This window comes from Muscardinus avellanarius (genome assembly GCF_963383645.1).
Source record: "Muscardinus avellanarius genome assembly, chromosome: 6".
In the NCBI taxonomy this organism is placed as follows: Eukaryota; Metazoa; Chordata; class Mammalia; order Rodentia; family Gliridae; genus Muscardinus; species Muscardinus avellanarius.
In genome coordinates this window covers 51,040,849-51,047,748 of record NC_137791.1, presented here as the reverse complement: position 1 = coordinate 51,047,748, position 6,900 = coordinate 51,040,849, and positions in this window count along the sequence as shown.

Sequence of the window (6,900 nt, the reverse complement as noted above, 5' to 3'; positions counted from 1 at the left end):
ATCCCATTCTATTAGTAACTGTTAACTCTGTTTACATTGTCTTTGGATATACAATATGTTTTTTATTTTTTAGGGAGTTTGTATACTCTTCTGTTGCCTGTGCCATTGAAATCATAACCAAGAAATCACTGCCAAGTTCAATGTTGTGAGGTTTTATGACCCAGATTTTCTCCTAAAAGTTTATAGTCTTAAGATTTATATTTAGGTCTTTTATCTATTTTGAGTTAATATTTGTATATGGGATTAGGTAAGGGTCCAATTTTATTCTTTTCCATGTAATTATTATGTTTCAACAATATTTAGTTAAAAGATTATTATTTCTACCACCAAATGTTCGTGGAAACCTTGTCAAAAATAACGACAATATAGGGAAGAATTTAGGTCTAGGCTTTTATTTTACTCCAATGGTTTATATATCTGCCTTTAGAATAGTACTACACTGTTTCAATTATTGTAGCTTTATATGGTTTGAAATCAGAAAATATATATCTTCTAGCTTTGTTCTTTTTCAAGATCGATGTGGGTACCTAGAGTCCGTATTCCATATTAGGATAGATTTTTTTTCTGAAAAATAAATATATAAATATATGATAGTTTCACCTAAAAAATAGAAAAAAATAGATTCTCTGGTAAGAAAGAAAGCAAAAAGAAATATTGAAATGTTATCTTTAAGTCATCAAAAGCTTGGTATCAGACAAATGAAACTGTTATGTGAGATTATCATTTTTAATTTTGGATAAATTGCTATAATACTAGATGTCAACTACTAAGCCAGGCATGGGAGGGAGGGATGGGAAAAGAATGGGGTGGGGGCTGACTGGGCGATGTGTGCATGTATGTCTACAAAAGTTTGTATCCCACTATGATGTATGAATACAGTGCACCAATTAAAAATAAATATGAAAAAAAAGATAAAAAATAGGGCAGGGGGTATAGCTCGGAGGTTGAATGCCCCTGGGTTCCATCCTCAGACCCATAAATAAATAAATAAATAAATAAATAAATAAATAAATAAATAAAAAAGAAAAGTATATGTATTTTGGTATTATTGAATAAAATATCCTATAGATGTTGATTTCTAAAAATCAATTGGTATTGTTGAGTTCATCTGTGTCCTTAATGATTGTTCACATGATGAGTCTTTCCATTTCTGTAAGAATGTGTATTGGCTAACTTTATGTACCAACTTGACTGGGCTAAGAGATGTCCACATAGGTTATAAAACATTGTTTCTGGGTATGTTTGAGGACGCTATGGTAGACTATTAAAGAAACTTGTACTCGACATGTTGGTGGGATCATCCAATATGCTGAGGGTTCGAATAGAACAGAGAGGCAAGGGAAAGGTGAACTGACTGTGAGCTGGATCATCCTTCCTCCCCTGCCCTTGGATACTGGTGCATTGGATGTGTACATTTTGGACTAAGATACAGAGTGGCACTAGCAGCCTCTGATTTTCCAGAACTGATATTTCACTAGCTTTTTTGGTTCTCCTTCCTCAGATAGCAGATCATAGTACTGTTTGGTCTCCATAACCACACAAGCCAATTCCAGTAGTAAACCTCCTACTGTCTGTGTCTATGTCTATATGACTGGCTTTCTTTTCTAGAGGATCCTGACGAGTGTGAAGGATGTTGAAGTTTCAAACAATAGATTCAGCTATTGCTTCTTGCAATTCTATCATGTTTTGTCTCATGTATCTGAGTGCTCTCCCTAGAGGTTTATATCCTTTTGGAATTTTTATATCTTCTTGGAGAACTGACTACTTCATCATTATATAATTCCCTTTTAACCCAGATTTTTTTTTAATTTTTGCTCTAAAGTCTGCATTGTCTAAAATTAGTATGGTGACTTCTGCCTTTTGGTTAGTGTTACCCTGATATAAAATTCTCCATCCATTTATTTTCAATCTGTGTGTGTCTTTATGTTAACATTGGCTTTCTTATTTCAGTCTTGCTTTTAAAAAATACAATATGCCTAGGTATCGCATTTATTTTTATTACTTTAAAAATTGCGTCATTTATTCTGCCTGGTGTTCTCTAAACCTTCTCCATCTGTGGCTTGGTGTCTAACATTAATTTTAGAAAATAATGTCATTGGTTCAAATATTGCTGCTTTTTTCTGTTTTTTTTTAAAACTCCCATTACATATATGTTATTCTTTTGTAATTGTCACGTGGTTCTCGTATATTCTGTTCTGGTAATTTTTCTAGCATTTTTTCTTTATTTTCCTATATTGAAGTTTCTTTTGTCACACCCTCAAGTTCAGACATTCTTTTTTTAGTAGTGTCTTATCTATTAATGAGCTAAACAAAGGCATTTTTCATTTCTGCTACAGTGTTTTTGACCTCTAGCATTTCTTTTTAATTCTTTATTTAAATTTTAATTTTGCTTACATTAGTCCTCCATTCTTACAAATTGTCAATTTCCATTAAAGCCCATAGAATTTTGAATTCTAATTATCCCCTAAGCTATATGCCCATTCCTATTTTTTATTTTTTTAAATTTAAAACATGGTCTCATTATATTGGGGAGGACCTCACTAAGTTGTTGAGGCTGGCTACGAACTTTTGATCCTCATGTCTCAGCCTCCCAAGTACTGAGATTACAGGTATGTGCCACCACACCTGGCTCTCTTTCTTTCTCTCTACCTCTAGTGTGCCTTGAAATTTTTCTTGATATCTCTACATGATGTATGAAGTAAAACAAGCTATCAGAGATGGCTATTTAGTTATACAGTTGTAAAAGTTGTGGATGTGTGCAGGACCTATGATTGACTCTAACTCTTTTGGTATATCTATGCCCATGGACCATGAATTTCACCAATACTTCTCAGTTCTTTTCTTTCTTTCTTTCTTTCTTTCTTTCTTTCTTTCTTTCTTTCTTTCTTTCTTTCCTTCCTTCTTTTTCTTTCTTTCTCTCCTCTTTCATCTTTTCTTACATAGGTTGTTTATGGTAGTTGGGGCGGGCTGGATATTATGTTCTCTCTTCTAGACGGTAGACTAGAGCCAACTGAAGTGACCATTTTCTTTCTTCCATGAAAGTTAGACTTTGATAAAACCTCCACAGATTATACTCCCATCAATTACTTTCTCTAAAGAAAGTGTTGTTAAGAAGAGTACCATGCTCTGACATATCTCAAAAAAATGGCTGCTTTCTCTTCCTGTGGGAAGCAGGAAGGTTTTCTGATATGTACCTTGAGAACATTGTAAGCCTCCTGGAAGTTAAACTCAGAATATCAATCCCTCATGATTAGTTTCCTTTGAAGCTTTTAACTTTCAAAGGCTTTTCACACTGAGCTTCTAGCTATTTGTCAACTGAAGTTGAGATTTTTCTAGTTTGGCATTGGTTTCTGTGGCAGTTTTCACTTTTTGTCTTATTTTGCATTGCCCTCTTGTTGATCAATCTTAAGGATGGCTGTCTTCCCTGTTCCTCAGAGATCCTAGAATAGTTAATAATTTTTCCAGTTTGTTCTGCTTCTTACTTGTTAGGATGTGATTATAGTTTGAATATGTTCCCCCCAGATTCATATGTTGGAAACTGGGTCCCTAATGCAGCTGTGTGGAGAAGTTAGAACCTTGGAAAGTGATGATAGTTTTATACATTCATGGATGAATTACTGTTTATTATGGGAGTGACTATTAAAAAGTAAGTTGTCTCTGGCTCACTTGTTCTGACTCTTTCTGTGATGCCCTCATGGTGTTGTGATGCAGCATGGACCAATGCTTCAGAATAAGCAGATGGAGGTTTCCAACAATGAGATTATCTCCCATTATTATTTTAGACTCTTTCTATACTGGCTCTTGTGTGTATGTGTGTTACTGGGAATTGAACCCAGAAAGAGTATAACTCTGAGCTATACCACCAGCCCTCTTTTATTTTTTACAGAATCTCACTCAGTTGCCAAGGTTGGCATCAAACCTTTGATTCTCTTGCCTCAGCCTCCCAAGTACTGGGATTATAGCCATGCACCATTACACTGAATCTAATTAGGTTTCCAGAATGAAACTTTCTTTAGGAGACATTTAACATAAAGAATGGAGAATAGTTACTAAAGTTTTATCTTATATAATTACTACTCATTTTAGTAAGGCACATGCTGCAGTCATGTTACTAGGCAAAAATGGATATGGTGAGGTCACCGCGGGTCACATGCTATTCAGGTTTGTCCAGCTGCTCTTCTTCAGAGAAATCACCTTCCCTCGGTTTGTGTAGTATTTATGAGGTTTATGAGCACACTTACTCCTCATTCTTCTCTCTTCTCCAAGTCACAGGATCTGCAAAGAGCACATCATCTTGATTTGGCCAATTTTACACGGATTTTTCACCATATTTTTCTCACCCTCACTCTTCTCTATTCAAGTGTACAGCTTCATCTTCAAGGCCTTTAAGATAATTAAGAAAAAAATGTCAGCTCTCTAGGAAAGCAATAGAAGCAAAATGTTAAATTTGGTATGGCTTTAGACATACCAGAAGTATTTCTCCATGAACACACACACACACACACACACACACACACACACACACACCCCTGTGCACAACATCTCATATTAAATCGTGCTTTGTTTCTCTTCAGGTGAGTTGTACTTATTCATGAAGTTATCAATTAGAAGAATAATGATCAAAATGGTTTCAGATGTACTATTTACTTCACTCATCAACCTACTGTGTAGACAACCCAGATTCCAGTACTGTCATATATATCACTTCTTCACTTTTGTCTCATAGCAATCAAAGGCAATATGACTTTACAGTTTACTTTAATATGCACACATATGCACTTGTGAGAAAGCATACCATATCAAATAGGTGTAAGAAAATCTGTCATTCTAGCCGGGCGTGGTGGCGCATGCTTGTAATCCCAGCACTTGGCAGGCTGAGACTGGAGGATCATGGTTCACAGACAGCCTCAGCTACTTAGTGAGGCTCTCAGCAACTTAGTGAGACCCTGTTTCCAAATAAAATATAAAATAAGTCTGGGAGTATAGCCCAGAGATAGAAAGCTTCTGGGTTCCACACCCAGTATCACCAAAAAAAAAAAAAAAAAGTCCAGAGCTGTGCAGATATATAATCTATAAGAAAATGAGATGTGTGCCTTTCTTGTTTCCTTGACAATGGGTAAAGGGCTTAGTGAGTTAATCACATTTTAATGATCTCCTATGAACTCAGATTGATAATGAGCAGTTTAACAAAGAATCAAAGGGGAAAGAGCACCAGTCCCCGGCCACACATACAGTGCATCCAACCACGTGATTTAATTTTTTTCCGTCAGAGAACCTACAAAGAAAAGGATTGTGATGCTGATTTTATAGAATAGCAAACTGAGACTCAAATATCTTGAATAACTTGATTAATTCTTTTCTTTTCTACTAATGTCTCTCAAAAGGCAATCTCTGAACAAGTACAGGGCTGGCTGCCTGCTACTTATCCTGTTGAAATTATTTGAAACATAAATTATAGTACCCACACATGAACATTATTCCTGTTATATAGTTGGGTTGGAACATCTATTTTACTTCATGACCTTGATCTAATTCAGGGAGTTAGCTAAGTCTCATCTCTTAAACCTACTTAAAATAGATTGGCAAAGGCTGCTCAGAGTTCTGTACTGAGAGAGGTTGATGGGGAAGTGTTCTGTGATCAATTAGTGATGGCTGCGATGAGTCCAGATGGAGGGAGTAGAAGCCCACTGCCAAATATTGGCCAACTGTGTAATAGGTTGTGGCAGTTGGTAGGTGGGTGAAAAGAATAAAGGGGAAATAGAGAATATTAGTTATATTTTGATTAAAATGTCTGAAAAAAGAGTTAGTATTTTATGTTATATAACAAATCTAAATGTAACTATTGCAAAAATAAAATATTAGTGACCACTGTAGAAAGGAAAAAAAAAAAAAAAACAAAAAAACAGAGAGGGGTCAAAATACTGCAGATCTCCAAGGCTCTGGATTCCTTCCACTGTCCCAGCTCTGTGGGAATGTTTGGTGCCAGGATTATTGGGGACTCTGTATAAGAGCAGCTGCCCTTGTGCCCATGTTCTCTCTGTTGCAATCTTATTTCTTGTGACAGAAAAATAATGTAACTTCATATTATTTTTTAGTAATAGGCTACATATTTATTATTTTTAAAAACAATTTCTAAGGGGAGAGTAACAGTATTTTGTAGTATATTTTAATATATCTAAATTTTACATGCTAAGTTTCTAAATTTTATTGTTAAAATTTATAGTAACAAGCTGGGCATGGTGGCACACACTTCTAAACCCCGCGCTTGGGAGGCGGAGACAGGAGGATCGCGCAGGTTCGAAGCCAGGCTTGCTGGCTTAAGAGACCCTGTTTCCAAATAAAAAAAGTATAAAATAGGTCTGGGAGTGTAGCCCAGAGGTAGAAGGGTTTCCAGGAACCCGAGTACCACACACACAAAAAAATTTATAGCAACACAGTTCACAGTTCACAATAACTAAACTATGAAATCAGCGTAGGTGTCCATCAATGGATGACTGGAAGTGTGGTGAATACACAAAATGTAATTTTACTCAGCCATAAAGAACAAAATTATTTCATGTGCCTTCAAATGGATGGAACTAGAGAATATTATGCCAAGTGAGATTAGTATCAGAGAGTGAAAGATTGTATGTTTTATCTTATGTCTGGAAGCTAGAGAGAAATTGGGAAATACAAGGGACTTCAGATAAATGAGGGGAATGGTGGCGGGGGACTGGAAGAGGGAAACGGGGAGGGGAAAGGAGAGACTGGGTGAAGGAAATAGTTCAAAAAATCCTACATACATATATGAAGTATCAAGAACAATTTCAATATTATGAATTGGAAGGAAGAGAAAGTGGGTGGGATTTGGAGGGAAACACATTGGGTGCTCTACCTATATACATGTATATTTCTATCACA